Source organism: Hyla sarda, unplaced genomic scaffold (assembly GCF_029499605.1).
Source record: "Hyla sarda isolate aHylSar1 unplaced genomic scaffold, aHylSar1.hap1 scaffold_420, whole genome shotgun sequence".
Lineage (NCBI taxonomy): Eukaryota > Metazoa > Chordata > Amphibia > Anura > Hylidae > Hyla > Hyla sarda.
Window position 1 is genome coordinate 154,181 of NW_026610435.1, and position 17,334 is coordinate 171,514.

Consider the following 17,334-nt stretch of genomic DNA (forward strand, 5'->3'; position numbering starts at 1 on the left):
AAAAAGTAAGAGGAAGAGAAGGGAAAAAAAGGTGGAAATGGGTTTAAAAGTGATTTCGGCGGAGAAATATATATATATATATATATATATATATATATATATATATATATGCGCACACACACACATAGATATAAACGTATTCTCCGTTGAGATATTGCAGCCGCTGCTGTGTCCAGGCCCAGGAGCCTTAGCACTGTGCTGTGATGTCACTCAATACCACTGACATCACTAGGTGTAAACAACATCTCTCCTTTGCTGTGTATGTGACTATGGAGCTGTTTGGTGATGTCGTCTATTACGGCCTTCATAGAAGCAACAGGAGATTGTTGCATCCATCTTGAACCCTCAGAACTACAGTGCTATGATGTCACTCACTTCCACAGGCCTTGCAGAGTGTAAACAACAACAACCCAGCTTTGTTGTGTATGTAACCAAAGGGATTTGTGATGTCACCTAGAACCTTCACAGCAGCGACAGCTTTATGAGGAGCATCAGCACTGCTCTGCCTGAGCAGAACCATCACCGCCATAGGTTGTCAAATAACCCGGATTTAACCCACACAGGTAAGTCCAATGGGGTGCAGGCATGTCCTCTATGCTTACAGCTTCCCGTGGGTGTTGGTTTGATACCGTTTGGGGACAGCCAAGGAGGCATCTGCAGGCAACAAAGGTAGGTGTGTGCTTGTGTGTGTGTTTCCTATGCAGATCCTAAGCCCAGTGTCACATGCAAGTAGGAGGAGTAAGAAGGGTTCCTGGCAAATCCGGGTTATGGATTGCATTTAAAAAGGCCCCGTGGGAGTGCAATGGGCCCCTGTCTTGCTGCTTAGCAATAATGGTATGGGTTTAGGTTCTGCTGTGTGTACTGGTGGTTGACTGCCCCCCAGCCCAGAGTGTGCATGGAAAATTGTCTGGCAGCCTCCCTGACAGCAAGCAGTGATAGTGCCCATGAAGGGGACCTTGTTGGGCCCGCCCCTTTCACGGTTATCGCTTCTCGGCCTTTTGGCTAAGATCAAGTGTAGTATCTGTTCTTATCAGTTTAATATCTGATACGTCCCCTATCTGGGGACCATATATTAAATGGATTTTTGAGAACGGGGGCCGATTTCGAAGCTTGCTTCCGTCGCCCTATGCATTGACCCGATATGGCAGTATCTTCGGGTACAGTGCACCACCCCCTTACAGGGTTAAAAAGAAAGATTCCTACTTTCATTGCTACCTGCTTGCTGGCTAGCCAGCTAGCCAGCCCTGTGGGCCTTGCTGCTGCTGCAGCCAAAAAACAAAAGGTGGTGCTGCTGCTGCTTCTGCTGCTTCTGCTTCTGCTTGTGTCTGGCCCCTGTTGGAGCGTCCAGGCACAGGACTTCTGCTGCTGCTGACTAAATGGCCTCCTTAATTGGATCATTTGAGTAGCCAGCACACCTGTGCAGGTAGGGCATGACATGATAGGCAGCTGCCTTGATAGCGGGTGGGTGCTGAATGTTCCTAATTGACAAAATAAGATTAATGCTTATGAAGAAATATAAAATCTCATCCCTTCCCCAATATCGCGCCACACCCCTACCCCTTAATTCCCTGGTTGAACGTGATGGACATATGTCTTTTTTCGACCGTACTAACTATGTAACTATGTAACATAACATGGGGGGGGGGGTCTCCTGGCTGTTCACACAGGTGTGTCATTGCTGTACATTGACCATGCATTGCTTCTGTGGTATTGCAAAGGCAAAGACAAATGCTTCCAGCCATCCATTGCACTAATGGATTGGTCATCAGCTGGCTGTCTATGTCCCGCATCAATATAGACCAAAGTACAGAGGGTTAGGCTATGCTATTGTGCACCTACCTGATGCATCAGAAGGTGCGAGGCCCTTGCTAAATTCTGTGCACAGACTTTGAGATCTATGCTTTAGACTGTATCTAAACCTGCTCCAACATGGACTGACATTCTGGCCTACTTTCAGCCGATGCGACTTGTCTGTCGCTGAACAGTCGCTTTTTATGTATTCAGCACCTATGTATAATGTTGTAAAAATGCTCTAGAAGCTAAAGTCGCAGAAATGTCACACATATTTGGCCTGCAACTTTCTGTGCGACAAATTCAGACAGGAAAAATCAGTATAAATCCTTAGAAAATTATCCCCCAGTGTCTCCATCTGCTGGCGGTATTGAATAAGCATTGCTGCACTGATGGGGTATGCATTAGACGAAAAAAAAGAAGAAAAAGAAGAATAATACGCCCAGAAAAGAGGCGAAAAGGAGAAAAACGTAAAAAAACGTGAAAAAAAAGTAAGAGGAAGAGAAGGGAAAAAAAGGTGGAAATGGGTTTAAAAGTGATTTCGGCGGAGAAATATATATATATATATATATATATATATATATGCGCACACACACACATAGATATAAACGTATTCTCCGTTGAGATATTGCAGCCGCTGCTGTGTCCAGGCCCAGGAGCCTTAGCACTGTGCTGTGATGTCACTCAATACCACTGACATCACTAGGTGTAAACAACATCTCTCCTTTGCTGTGTATGTGACTATGGAGCTGTTTGGTGATGTCGTCTATTACGGCCTTCATAGAAGCAACAGGAGATTGTTGCATCCATCTTGAACCCTCAGAACTACAGTGCTATGATGTCACTCACTTCCACAGGCCTTGCAGAGTGTAAACAACAACAACCCAGCTTTGTTGTGTATGTAACCAAAGGGATTTGTGATGTCACCTAGAACCTTCACAGCAGCGACAGCTTTATGAGGAGCATCAGCACTGCTCTGCCTGAGCAGAACCATCACCGCCATAGGTTGTCAAATAACCCGGATTTAACCCACACAGGTAAGTCCAATGGGGTGCAGGCATGTCCTCTATGCTTACAGCTTCCCGTGGGTGTTGGTTTGATACCGTTTGGGGACAGCCAAGGAGGCATCTGCAGGCAACAAAGGTAGGTGTGTGCTTGTGTGTGTGTTTCCTATGCAGATCCTAAGCCCAGTGTCACATGCAAGTAGGAGGAGTAAGAAGGGTTCCTGGCAAATCCGGGTTATGGATTGCATTTAAAAAGGCCCCGTGGGAGTGCAATGGGCCCCTGTCTTGCTGCTTAGCAATAATGGTATGGGTTTAGGTTCTGCTGTGTGTACTGGTGGTTGACTGCCCCCCAGCCCAGAGTGTGCATGGAAAATTGTCTGGCAGCCTCCCTGACAGCAAGCAGTGATAGTGCCCATGAAGGGGACCTTGTTGGGCCCGCCCCTTTCACGGTTATCGCTTCTCGGCCTTTTGGCTAAGATCAAGTGTAGTATCTGTTCTTATCAGTTTTTCATGCCGGTGTACAGTAACGCCGGTATGGGGCTGGTGGGGATGGGTGCTGCATGGAGGATGCAGGTGTACCAGGGCTTTCCGGGGCTGGTTCTGAGGAATCAGCTCGACGGCTGCCCCGATGTGACCTGTTCCCTCCGGGTCTCGCCATGAGGCTGAGAGGGTCTAGAGCCGAGGTACTTTTGTGCCTCGGGGAGTGGTGACCCCGAGGTGCCGAAACTCACTGGGAGAATAGACTCACTGAGTTGAAGCACGGGCACCATAATCTCTTCACCTTGTGGCACTCACCTCTTGATTCCCGGCCTTCTGGCTAGGATCAAAGAAATTTTTATAGATCCGGCCGGATGTCCGGGCAGTATATCTGCACACATTCACTTATTTATTTCTTTTTTGTCTCACTGTGTCACTTTTTGCGTGTTGTGTGTTCACAGGATTTGTCAGGATGCGGTAGCCCTTCTGGGTGTCCCTCCTGGCGGTCTAGGGGAGGTGTGTGTGGCCATTAGGTTCCGCACCTCCCTGCAAACACCCCGGGTACTCCTGCTTTGGCAGGGTACCTACCGTAATCGGCTCTGCGGGCAGATACCTTGGCTAACGCCAAGGGGGATGCCGGGAGCATTTGTGGTCCCCTAGTAGCTTCGGCGAAAAGGGACAGCGAACCTGGAACCTCGCAGGTACCTTTTGGTCCGGAGGCGAAGGGTAAGGTTTGTTGGGGGGCCTCTCTCCTATCGGAGAAGGGCTTGCGATAGACCGCATCCTTTGTGCACGTTTTTTTAGTGTAACACGTTTGCACTTTTTCTTGCACTTTGGGTGAATCGAAAGCACGTTCCTCGGCTTTAGATAAAAAAAAAAAAAAAAAAAAAAAAATAAAATCTGTTCTTATCAGTTTAATATCTGATACGTCCCCTATCTGGGGACCATATATTAAATGGATTTTTGAGAACGGGGGCCGATTTCGAAGCTTGCTTCCGTCGCCCTATGCATTGACCCGATATGGCAGTATCTTCGGGTACAGTGCACCACCCCCTTACAGGGTTAAAAAGAAAGATTCCTACTTTCATTGCTACCTGCTTGCTGGCTAGCCAGCTAGCCAGCCCTGTGGGCCTTGCTGCTGCTGCAGCCAAAAAACAAAAGGTGGTGCTGCTGCTGCTTCTGCTGCTTCTGCTTCTGCTTGTGTCTGGCCCCTGTTGGAGCGTCCAGGCACAGGACTTCTGCTGCTGCTGACTAAATGGCCTCCTTAATTGGATCATTTGAGTAGCCAGCACACCTGTGCAGGTAGGGCATGACATGATAGGCAGCTGCCTTGATAGCGGGTGGGTGCTGAATGTTCCTAATTGACAAAATAAGATTAATGCTTATGAAGAAATATAAAATCTCATCCCTTCCCCAATATCGCGCCACACCCCTACCCCTTAATTCCCTGGTTGAACGTGATGGACATATGTCTTTTTTCGACCGTACTAACTATGTAACTATGTAACATAACATGGGGGGGGGGGTCTCCTGGCTGTTCACACAGGTGTGTCATTGCTGTACATTGACCATGCATTGCTTCTGTGGTATTGCAAAGGCAAAGACAAATGCTTCCAGCCATCCATTGCACTAATGGATTGGTCATCAGCTGGCTGTCTATGTCCCGCATCAATATAGACCAAAGTACAGAGGGTTAGGCTATGCTATTGTGCACCTACCTGATGCATCAGAAGGTGCGAGGCCCTTGCTAAATTCTGTGCACAGACTTTGAGATCTATGCTTTAGACTGTATCTAAACCTGCTCCAACATGGACTGACATTCTGGCCTACTTTCAGCCGATGCGACTTGTCTGTCGCTGAACAGTCGCTTTTTATGTATTCAGCACCTATGTATAATGTTGTAAAAATGCTCTAGAAGCTAAAGTCGCAGAAATGTCACACATATTTGGCCTGCAACTTTCTGTGCGACAAATTCAGACAGGAAAAATCAGTATAAATCCTTAGAAAATTATCCCCCAGTGTCTCCATCTGCTGGCGGTATTGAATAAGCATTGCTGCACTGATGGGGTATGCATTAGACGAAAAAAAAGAAGAAAAAGAAGAATAATACGCCCAGAAAAGAGGCGAAAAGGAGAAAAACGTAAAAAAACGTGAAAAAAAAGTAAGAGGAAGAGAAGGGAAAAAAAGGTGGAAATGGGTTTAAAAGTGATTTCGGCGGAGATATATATATATATATATATATATATATATATATATATATATATATGCGCACACACACACATAGATATAAACGTATTCTCCGTTGAGATATTGCAGCCGCTGCTGTGTCCAGGCCCAGGAGCCTTAGCACTGTGCTGTGATGTCACTCAATACCACTGACATCACTAGGTGTAAACAACATCTCTCCTTTGCTGTGTATGTGACTATGGAGCTGTTTGGTGATGTCGTCTATTACGGCCTTCATAGAAGCAACAGGAGATTGTTGCATCCATCTTGAACCCTCAGAACTACAGTGCTATGATGTCACTCACTTCCACAGGCCTTGCAGAGTGTAAACAACAACAACCCAGCTTTGTTGTGTATGTAACCAAAGGGATTTGTGATGTCACCTAGAACCTTCACAGCAGCGACAGCTTTATGAGGAGCATCAGCACTGCTCTGCCTGAGCAGAACCATCACCGCCATAGGTTGTCAAATAACCCGGATTTAACCCACACAGGTAAGTCCAATGGGGTGCAGGCATGTCCTCTATGCTTACAGCTTCCCGTGGGTGTTGGTTTGATACCGTTTGGGGACAGCCAAGGAGGCATCTGCAGGCAACAAAGGTAGGTGTGTGCTTGTGTGTGTGTTTCCTATGCAGATCCTAAGCCCAGTGTCACATGCAAGTAGGAGGAGTAAGAAGGGTTCCTGGCAAATCCGGGTTATGGATTGCATTTAAAAAGGCCCCGTGGGAGTGCAATGGGCCCCTGTCTTGCTGCTTAGCAATAATGGTATGGGTTTAGGTTCTGCTGTGTGTACTGGTGGTTGACTGCCCCCCAGCCCAGAGTGTGCATGGAAAATTGTCTGGCAGCCTCCCTGACAGCAAGCAGTGATAGTGCCCATGAAGGGGACCTTGTTGGGCCCGCCCCTTTCACGGTTATCGCTTCTCGGCCTTTTGGCTAAGATCAAGTGTAGTATCTGTTCTTATCAGTTTAATATCTGATACGTCCCCTATCTGGGGACCATATATTAAATGGATTTTTGAGAACGGGGGCCGATTTCGAAGCTTGCTTCCGTCGCCCTATGCATTGACCCGATATGGCAGTATCTTCGGGTACAGTGCACCACCCCCTTACAGGGTTAAAAAGAAAGATTCCTACTTTCATTGCTACCTGCTTGCTGGCTAGCCAGCTAGCCAGCCCTGTGGGCCTTGCTGCTGCTGCAGCCAAAAAACAAAAGGTGGTGCTGCTGCTGCTTCTGCTGCTTCTGCTTCTGCTTGTGTCTGGCCCCTGTTGGAGCGTCCAGGCACAGGACTTCTGCTGCTGCTGACTAAATGGCCTCCTTAATTGGATCATTTGAGTAGCCAGCACACCTGTGCAGGTAGGGCATGACATGATAGGCAGCTGCCTTGATAGCGGGTGGGTGCTGAATGTTCCTAATTGACAAAATAAGATTAATGCTTATGAAGAAATATAAAATCTCATCCCTTCCCCAATATCGCGCCACACCCCTACCCCTTAATTCCCTGGTTGAACGTGATGGACATATGTCTTTTTTCGACCGTACTAACTATGTAACTATGTAACATAACATGGGGGGGGGGGGGTCTCCTGGCTGTTCACACAGGTGTGTCATTGCTGTACATTGACCATGCATTGCTTCTGTGGTATTGCAAAGGCAAAGACAAATGCTTCCAGCCATCCATTGCACTAATGGATTGGTCATCAGCTGGCTGTCTATGTCCCGCATCAATATAGACCAAAGTACAGAGGGTTAGGCTATGCTATTGTGCACCTACCTGATGCATCAGAAGGTGCGAGGCCCTTGCTAAATTCTGTGCACAGACTTTGAGATCTATGCTTTAGACTGTATCTAAACCTGCTCCAACATGGACTGACATTCTGGCCTACTTTCAGCCGATGCGACTTGTCTGTCGCTGAACAGTCGCTTTTTATGTATTCAGCACCTATGTATAATGTTGTAAAAATGCTCTAGAAGCTAAAGTCGCAGAAATGTCACACATATTTGGCCTGCAACTTTCTGTGCGACAAATTCAGACAGGAAAAATCAGTATAAATCCTTAGAAAATTATCCCCCAGTGTCTCCATCTGCTGGCGGTATTGAATAAGCATTGCTGCACTGATGGGGTATGCATTAGACGAAAAAAAAGAAGAAAAAGAAGAATAATACGCCCAGAAAAGAGGCGAAAAGGAGAAAAACGTAAAAAAACGTGAAAAAAAAGTAAGAGGAAGAGAAGGGAAAAAAAGGTGGAAATGGGTTTAAAAGTGATTTCGGCGGAGAAATATATATATATATATATATATATATATATATATATATATATATATGCGCACACACACACATAGATATAAACGTATTCTCCGTTGAGATATTGCAGCCGCTGCTGTGTCCAGGCCCAGGAGCCTTAGCACTGTGCTGTGATGTCACTCAATACCACTGACATCACTAGGTGTAAACAACATCTCTCCTTTGCTGTGTATGTGACTATGGAGCTGTTTGGTGATGTCGTCTATTACGGCCTTCATAGAAGCAACAGGAGATTGTTGCATCCATCTTGAACCCTCAGAACTACAGTGCTATGATGTCACTCACTTCCACAGGCCTTGCAGAGTGTAAACAACAACAACCCAGCTTTGTTGTGTATGTAACCAAAGGGATTTGTGATGTCACCTAGAAGCAGCGACAGCTTTATGAGGAGCATCAGCACTGCTCTGCCTGAGCAGAACCATCACCGCCATAGGTTGTCAAATAACCCGGATTTAACCCACACAGGTAAGTCCAATGGGGTGCAGGCATGTCCTCTATGCTTACAGCTTCCCGTGGGTGTTGGTTTGATACCGTTTGGGGACAGCCAAGGAGGCATCTGCAGGCAACAAAGGTAGGTGTGTGCTTGTGTGTGTGTTTCCTATGCAGATCCTAAGCCCAGTGTCACATGCAAGTAGGAGGAGTAAGAAGGGTTCCTGGCAAATCCGGGTTATGGATTGCATTTAAAAAGGCCCCGTGGGAGTGCAATGGGCCCCTGTCTTGCTGCTTAGCAATAATGGTATGGGTTTAGGTTCTGCTGTGTGTACTGGTGGTTGACTGCCCCCCAGCCCAGAGTGTGCATGGAAAATTGTCTGGCAGCCTCCCTGACAGCAAGCAGTGATAGTGCCCATGAAGGGGACCTTGTTGGGCCCGCCCCTTTCACGGTTATCGCTTCTCGGCCTTTTGGCTAAGATCAAGTGTAGTATCTGTTACTTACCTGGCAGGGGAGATACCATGATCGCTACGGTCTGAAGAACTCCAAGCATTGTGGTAGAGATTTTGCGTAGTACGATTGCAGTACTTTTCGTTCTTATTAGAACCGCATTTCTCTAGAGCATACCACCTGAAGATCGTCTCCTGCCTGCCTCGGAACATCTGAAGAAGGAGAAGATCTTGAAGACTGCAGCTCCGGAAGAAGCCGACGAAGAACCTGGAAGAAGGGAATCGGCGGTGAATTCCGGAACAGCGGCGAAGAGGAAGGCGGCGCAGAATCTTTTCGAAGAAACTCGCTGCCTCTGGAGAAGGATTTGCATAGCTCCTCCCACCGGGACCGGATCTGCATAGCTCCTCCCACCCGGGAAAGAAGACTTTGCGAAGCCTCTCTCCACAAGCAAGCAAGGAAGCGGAAAAGAGCCTGCTGGAAGAAGCCATGGCCTCAACCAGCAAGTCCACCCAGGAGGCTGCAGGGCAAGGCCTGGAGGTCCAGCCCCAACCACAGCAAGCTTCAACCTCCACCACGGCAAGGCAGAAGGGCGGCAGAATTCCTAACCTGGAAGCTCCAACCCTGGAGCCCTGGATGAGGCAGACTGTTGCCTTGAAGCTCAAGCCCGTGGACGGAAGGGTGCCGGACATGTCCCACGACGTGTTCTGCAAGAAGATGCTGGCGGATCAAGGCTTCCCCACGGCTGACACCCTGGGAATAGCAACCTTCTTTTCGGGAATCTTCTACATCACCTTTGCCACCATTGGGACCTGTAGAAGATACTGGGAGGTGGTGAAAGCGGCGAGTCCCGAATCCCCTTTCTCTCGCTTTGTGGGCAACTGCCTTATTCAAAGAGAGGAGAGGCGGGTGACGGTCTCAATGCGGAACCCACACACCCCAGGCACGGACATCTCGACCTTCCTGAAGCGCTTCTGCACCGTGGTGAGGGAGCCCACCCGCATCCTGAACTCACTCGGATACTGGACCTGCAAGTGGTCTGTGGTCGTCAGACTCAACAAGAACCCTGCTTCTCCAGACGGACTACAGCACCTGCCAACGACATTTTCCTTGGGCAACTCCACAGGACTTATCTTCTACCCGGACATGCCGCAGACCTGCAGGAGATGTGGCAAGATGGGCCACGAGGGCAAGGACTGTACGGAGGATGCCTGCAGGTATTGCCGTGTGACAGGTCACACGACCAAGGACTGCCCCAAGAGCAAGACCTGCAACCTCTGCGGACTGGCAGCCCACAGCTACAAGGACTGCCCCCAGAGGGAGAGAACATGGGCATCTGTGGCAGCGAGAGCACCGAAGCCAGCCCCAGCTCCGGAGCCAACACCACGGATGGCCAAGCCGACCAAGGAGGGTAAGAAGGCGAAAGCCACCACCCCTGCCCCGTCCCGCCCCTCCCCTGCACCTCCCGCCCCATCCCCTGCCCCTCCCGCCCCATCTCCTGCCCCATCCCGCCCCACCCCTGCCCCATCCCGTCCCACCCCTGCCCCATCCCGTCCCACCCCTGCCCCTCCTGCCCCATCCCGTCCCACCCCTGCCCCTCCTGCCCCATCCCGTCCCACCCCCACCCCTCCTGCCCCATCCCGCCCCACCCCTGCCCCCCGTACCCCACCCCGGCCCACCCCTGCCCCCCGTACCCCACCCCGGCCCACCCCTGCCCCGTCCTCCCCTGCCCGGCCCACCCCTGCCCCGTCCTCCCCTGCCCGGCCCACCCCTGCCCCGTCCTCCCCTGCCCGGGCACTCTCTCCTGCCCCCCGCCCCACCCAGCCTCCTTTCTCTCCTGGCCCAGCAGCACCTAACCCCCCTCCAGCTGCTGGTGCCCGCCCTTCGGAGGACTTTCCTGTGCTTCCTCCCCCAGGTACCATACAGAGGAAGAGGAAAGGAAGGGACAACGTATCAGAAGAGTCCCACAAAAGAAAGATAATCGAGACCTGCGAAACCCCTCAAGCTTCAGATGAGGAGGAGGAGATGGAGCAGGTCTGCGAGAGCCCTGAGGCTTCAGAAGGAGAGGAGGTGATGGAGCAGGCCCAAGTGGAGCAGGTCCAAGCAGAGCCAGTCCAAGCTCAATCTATGGAGGAGCTGCTGCAGGACCCAGAGGTTAAGAAAATCCTGGACACTCCGTCCAACACGGTCTACGACGAGTTCTTGGAAGGGCGCTACGAGAAGCCACACGAGCCGACAGGCGCCAGAGAAGAGGACCCGTCCGACCAGACTGGTAACTAGTATCAGAACTAACCTCTCTTTTTTATTCCCATGGCTGATCTCAACATCTTCTGCATTAATGTGAGGAGTATTAGAGCTTGGTTTAGATTCCAGACTGTTCTTACGTTCTTAGATTCCCAGAGGTGTGATGTTTACATGTTGCAGGAATGTGCTTTGTCTGCTTCTAGGTCTTACAACCATCTGGCCAGGCAGTGGCCTCACGGCCCTTCCTACTGGTCTGGTGGGGGCGACAATAGGTCTGCGGGGGTGGCCATCCTGATCAGGGGAGGTAACTTTGCACTTGATTCCGTCCGGGAGCTCGTCTGTGGCAGACTTCTTGTCGCAGACGGTTCCTGGGCGGGTGAGCCCGTGCGGCTCATCAACGTGTACGCCTCCCCTGAGAGGGATGTCCGACTGGAGGTTCTCCAGGCCCTGCGGGCTGAACTCGCCACCACTAGGGCAGTAGTGTTGGGTGGTGACTTCAACTGCCCCATTGAGGTGGACGGGCGCAGTTCTGGCACATCCGCCAACCTGGACGTGACGTCTAAACTGCTGATTGAGATGGTGACGGAGGCATCCTTGCAGGACGTTGTCGGGTCCATCGGGAACGGCTCCGTAAACTATACGTGGAGCCGCCCCGATGGCTCGCTCCGTTCTCGGATAGACTTCATCTTCACTTCGAGAGCAGTCAGAAAGGTGTCGTACTCTATGGTCCCCTGCTTCTTCTCTGACCACAGGGCCATTCGATTCCGGGGGACTCTGGGCCATGGATTCCCACCTGGCCCAGGCTCCTGGAAGTTGAATTGTGCCCTGTTGGAGCAGAGGGAGGTCATGGAGGAACTTAGGGATGCGTACCTTGTATGGCGAAATGACAAATGTCTGTTCAAGTGCATCAGCGACTGGTGGGAATATGTTAAAGTCGAATTCCGTTGTTTCTTTCAGGCAAAAGGCAGACAACAGGCGTGTGCGAAGAAGTGGGACTTGAGGAAACTGCAGCGCGAGCTGCGGTCCCTGCAGGACCTGCTCCAGTGTGGCTGGGACGTCAGGGAGGAGCTGGAGGAGACCAAAAAGAGCTTGAAAAGGCACTTTGAGGAGGAATCCAAGCGAATCGTCTTTCGTTCCAAGGTGGAGAACCTGGAGAAGGGTGAGAAATGTAACTCTTTCTTTTTCAGGAAGCTCCATGCCGGCCACACGCCCCTGACTGAGCTACGAGATGAGACCGGACACATGAGGAGCGGCAAGGAGGAAGTGATGGGGGTCGTCCACGACTTCTACAGCAACCTCTACGCCCCCAAGTCATCCGACCCCGAAGCCGCCGAGAGGTTCCTGTCAGGTGTCACTAACGTTGTTGATCCCGCAGGTGCGGCGGCTATGGACGATCCCTTGACGGTGGGGGAGCTGCTCTCTGCCGCTAAATCCTTTAAGCCCGGCAGGACCCCGGGCAGTGACGGTCTCCCGGCCGAGCTCTACGTAGCGCTGGGTGACCTGACCTGTCCGGACCTGTTGGAGGTGTACGAGGAGATGGTGGTGGGGGGCAGAATGCCTCCGTCGTTGAGGGAAGGGATGATCACGATCTTGTATAAGCGGAAGGGGGAGAGATGTGACCTGAAAAACTGGCGTCCCATCTCTCTCCTGAACGTGGACTACAAGATCCTCGCCAAGGTGCTGGCCAACAGGCTGAAACCTGTCATGGGGCAGATCGTCCATCCGGACCAGACCTGCAGCATTCCTGGCCGCAGGATTGCCGACAGCCTTGCCCTTGTGAGAGACACGGTCCATTACATCCAGGACCGCGGGGGCCGCGCCGCCCTGGTCAGCTTAGATCAGGAGAAGGCGTTCGACCGTGTCTCCCACGCATTCATGGACAGGGTTTTGCGCAGGCTGGGTCTGGGGAAGATGTTTTGCTCTTTTGTTAACGTTATGTATTTTGACATTTACAGCACGGTGTTGGTGAACGGCTGGAAGACTGACCCCTTTTCCATTCTTTCAGGGGTTAGACAAGGCTGCCCTCTTTCACCTCTCCTTTTTGTTTGTGTTATAGAGCTCTTCGCTGAGACTATCCGGCAGAGTGGAGAGATCAGAGGGATCACCGCACCAGGACCAGATCGCCACGAGGTCAAGTGCTCGCTCTACATGGACGACGTGACCGTCTTCTGCGCTGACCAGCGTTCGGTGACTGCACTCGTCCAGACCTGCGAGGACTTCGGCAGAGCTTCGGGGGCAAAAGTCAACTGCGGGAAGTCGGAGGCCATGCTCTTCGGGGAGTGGCACCTGGCTTCTTCCGCCCCCTTCCCCTTTACTATTAAGCCGGACTTCATTCAAATTCTTGGAGTCTGGTTCGGGAAGGAAGGAGCGGCCCTTAAGTCTTGGCAAGACCGACTAGGAAGGATAAACTCAAAGATCGGACTGTGGAGCTCCAGAAAGCTCACGATGGAAGGCAAGGCACTTGTCCTGCGGAGTGAAGTTTTGCCTGTGCTCCAATATACCGCACAGGCCTGGCCTCCCCATACCACCGTTTGCAAGGCCATCACCCGGACAGTATTTGGCTTCGTCTGGGGCAAAATGGACAGAGTCAAGAGGACCGTGATGTACAAGGAACCCCGCAAGGGTGGGAAGGGAATACCCGACATCCCCGCTCTGCTGAGGGCCTCCTTTGCATGTGTCACGGTGCAGCGGACTCTTGTAGAAAAGACTGGCTCAGCGGGCAGGTCCATGTCTCGCTTGCTTCTCATGCCCCTCTGGAGACAGCTGGGCTGGGACAAGTGGGACAGCTCCATCCCTTACAACTGGAACACTCCCTGGTTCTATGGGGATGTTGTCCGGTTTGTGAGGGAGCACCAGCTGGAAGGACTGAAACCAGACCTATGGAAGCCAAAGACAATCCACAAGCTCATCCGAGCTAAGGACTCGACCGAGCTGGTTCCGGGACTCCCCGCAGCCACTGCAGAGACAGTTTGGAACAATGTGGCCTCAAAGCGGCTTACCAATGGACACAAGGACTTGTCGTGGATGGCCGTCATGGGAGGTCTCTCTCTCAGGTCATTCATGCATGCCCGCAACCTGTGCAAGACCCGGTACTGCCCCCGTTGCCCCTACGTGGAGGAAACATCTTTCCACGTGTTTTGGCAGTGCCCCTTTGCACAGGGTCTGTTGGACGCCCTAGAACAGGAACTCAGAGACTCAGTGCCCAGGAGCTGCCTATCGTACCATTCGGTGCTTTACGGCCTGTTCCCTGGGACCCACGACGTGGAGGCCATCCAGGAGGCCTGGCGCCTTATGAACTGTTTTAAGGACGCAGTGTGGCTCTCCAGGAACCGCCTCGTGATCAACAGGGAAAACATGTCCGTCCGGGACTGCCGCAGGTTCATCAAGAACCTGCTTAGAGACTATTCCATCTTGGACAGCTCGGCCGTTGATGAGGAAGAAGAGGAGTGAAGACCCCTCTCCTTCTCCCATGTCTCCCTGAAGATACAGCCCAACAGTTTGGCCCTGTGATCCGCCCCCTCCCTACCCCCACATAGTCGCCCACACCCCTACCCCGATCACAGATTGTATTATTTGGTTTTTGTTTGATCTCTTGTGCTTTTCTATTGCAGGATTGAGCTGAATGTTAGAGTAGCATGGTGTGCGATGTATAGCTTAGGGAACCTTTGCTGTGTATTGTACTATCATGCTTTGTGTGACTGTAATTTATTGTACGACTTGTAATGACTGAACGGAAAATAAAGCTCTTTCAATCAAAAAATCTGTTCTTATCAGTTTAATATCTGATACGTCCCCTATCTGGGGACCATATATTAAATGGATTTTTGAGAACGGGGGCCGATTTCGAAGCTTGCTTCCGTCGCCCTATGCATTGACCCGATATGGCAGTATCTTCGGGTACAGTGCACCACCCCCTTACAGGGTTAAAAAGAAAGATTCCTACTTTCATTGCTACCTGCTTGCTGGCTAGCCAGCTAGCCAGCCCTGTGGGCCTTGCTGCTGCTGCAGCCAAAAAACAAAAGGTGGTGCTGCTGCTGCTTCTGCTGCTTCTGCTTCTGCTTGTGTCTGGCCCCTGTTGGAGCGTCCAGGCACAGGACTTCTGCTGCTGCTGACTAAATGGCCTCCTTAATTGGATCATTTGAGTAGCCAGCACACCTGTGCAGGTAGGGCATGACATGATAGGCAGCTGCCTTGATAGCGGGTGGGTGCTGAATGTTCCTAATTGACAAAATAAGATTAATGCTTATGAAGAAATATAAAATCTCATCCCTTCCCCAATATCGCGCCACACCCCTACCCCTTAATTCCCTGGTTGAACGTGATGGACATATGTCTTTTTTCGACCGTACTAACTATGTAACTATGTAACATAACATGGGGGGGGGGGGTCTCCTGGCTGTTCACACAGGTGTGTCATTGCTGTACATTGACCATGCATTGCTTCTGTGGTATTGCAAAGGCAAAGACAAATGCTTCCAGCCATCCATTGCACTAATGGATTGGTCATCAGCTGGCTGTCTATGTCCCGCATCAATATAGACCAAAGTACAGAGGGTTAGGCTATGCTATTGTGCACCTACCTGATGCATCAGAAGGTGCGAGGCCCTTGCTAAATTCTGTGCACAGACTTTGAGATCTATGCTTTAGACTGTATCTAAACCTGCTCCAACATGGACTGACATTCTGGCCTACTTTCAGCCGATGCGACTTGTCTGTCGCTGAACAGTCGCTTTTTATGTATTCAGCACCTATGTATAATGTTGTAAAAATGCTCTAGAAGCTAAAGTCGCAGAAATGTCACACATATTTGGCCTGCAACTTTCTGTGCGACAAATTCAGACAGGAAAAATCAGTATAAATCCTTAGAAAATTATCCCCCAGTGTCTCCATCTGCTGGCGGTATTGAATAAGCATTGCTGCACTGATGGGGTATGCATTAGACGAAAAAAAAGAAGAAAAAGAAGAATAATACGCCCAGAAAAGAGGCGAAAAGGAGAAAAACGTAAAAAAACGTGAAAAAAAAGTAAGAGGAAGAGAAGGGAAAAAAAGGTGGAAATGGGTTTAAAAGTGATTTCGGCGGAGAAATATATATATATATATATATATATATATATATATATATATATATATATGCGCACACACACACATAGATATAAACGTATTCTCCGTTGAGATATTGCAGCCGCTGCTGTGTCCAGGCCCAGGAGCCTTAGCACTGTGCTGTGATGTCACTCAATACCACTGACATCACTAGGTGTAAACAACATCTCTCCTTTGCTGTGTATGTGACTATGGAGCTGTTTGGTGATGTCGTCTATTACGGCCTTCATAGAAGCAACAGGAGATTGTTGCATCCATCTTGAACCCTCAGAACTACAGTGCTATGATGTCACTCACTTCCACAGGCCTTGCAGAGTGTAAACAACAACAACCCAGCTTTGTTGTGTATGTAACCAAAGGGATTTGTGATGTCACCTAGAACCTTCACAGCAGCGACAGCTTTATGAGGAGCATCAGCACTGCTCTGCCTGAGCAGAACCATCACCGCCATAGGTTGTCAAATAACCCGGATTTAACCCACACAGGTAAGTCCAATGGGGTGCAGGCATGTCCTCTATGCTTACAGCTTCCCGTGGGTGTTGGTTTGATACCGTTTGGGGACAGCCAAGGAGGCATCTGCAGGCAACAAAGGTAGGTGTGTGCTTGTGTGTGTGTTTCCTATGCAGATCCTAAGCCCAGTGTCACATGCAAGTAGGAGGAGTAAGAAGGGTTCCTGGCAAATCCGGGTTATGGATTGCATTTAAAAAGGCCCCGTGGGAGTGCAATGGGCCCCTGTCTTGCTGCTTAGCAATAATGGTATGGGTTTAGGTTCTGCTGTGTGTACTGGTGGTTGACTGCCCCCCAGCCCAGAGTGTGCATGGAAAATTGTCTGGCAGCCTCCCTGACAGCAAGCAGTGATAGTGCCCATGAAGGGGACCTTGTTGGGCCCGCCCCTTTCACGGTTATCGCTTCTCGGCCTTTTGGCTAAGATCAAGTGTAGTATCTGTTCTTATCAGTTTAATATCTGATACGTCCCCTATCTGGGGACCATATATTAAATGGATTTTTGAGAACGGGGGCCGATTTCGAAGCTTGCTTCCGTCGCCCTATGCATTGACCCGATATGGCAGTATCTTCGGGTACAGTGCACCACCCCCTTACAGGGTTAAAAAGAAAGATTCCTACTTTCATTGCTACCTGCTTGCTGGCTAGCCAGCTAGCCAGCCCTGTGGGCCTTGCTGCTGCTGCAGCCAAAAAACAAAAGGTGGTGCTGCTGCTGCTTCTGCTGCTTCTGCTTCTGCTTGTGTCTGGCCCCTGTTGGAGCGTCCAGGCACAGGACTTCTGCTGCTGCTGACTAAATGGCCTCCTTAATTG

General features: G+C 50.5%; 5 non-coding genes and 2 pseudogenes across 5 annotated transcripts; all 7 read left to right on the forward strand.

The window, feature by feature from the left end:
* Positions 1 to 982: 982 nt before the first annotated feature.
* LOC130333879 (U2 spliceosomal RNA) lies at positions 983 to 1,173 on the forward strand. The gene has a single exon (XR_008875930.1). It is a non-coding gene; the product is annotated as a U2 spliceosomal RNA (small nuclear RNA).
* A 2,074-nt stretch (positions 1,174 to 3,247) lies between these two features.
* Positions 3,248 to 3,435, forward strand: LOC130333942 (U2 spliceosomal RNA). Its single transcript, XR_008875982.1, has one exon. It is a non-coding gene; the product is annotated as a U2 spliceosomal RNA (small nuclear RNA).
* Positions 3,436 to 4,128: 693 nt separating this feature from the next.
* Positions 4,129 to 4,324, forward strand: LOC130333935 (U2 spliceosomal RNA). Its single transcript, XR_008875979.1, has one exon. It is a non-coding gene; the product is annotated as a U2 spliceosomal RNA (small nuclear RNA).
* Positions 4,325 to 6,410: 2,086 nt separating this feature from the next.
* LOC130333880 (U2 spliceosomal RNA) lies at positions 6,411 to 6,601 on the forward strand. The gene has a single exon (XR_008875931.1). It is a non-coding gene; the product is annotated as a U2 spliceosomal RNA (small nuclear RNA).
* A 2,082-nt stretch (positions 6,602 to 8,683) lies between these two features.
* LOC130333945 (U2 spliceosomal RNA) lies at positions 8,684 to 8,841 on the forward strand (annotated as a pseudogene).
* A 5,818-nt stretch (positions 8,842 to 14,659) lies between these two features.
* On the forward strand, positions 14,660 to 14,833 carry LOC130333931 (U2 spliceosomal RNA; annotated as a pseudogene).
* A 2,091-nt stretch (positions 14,834 to 16,924) lies between these two features.
* Positions 16,925 to 17,115, forward strand: LOC130333881 (U2 spliceosomal RNA). The gene has a single exon (XR_008875932.1). It is a non-coding gene; the product is annotated as a U2 spliceosomal RNA (small nuclear RNA).
* Positions 17,116 to 17,334: the final 219 nt, after the last annotated feature.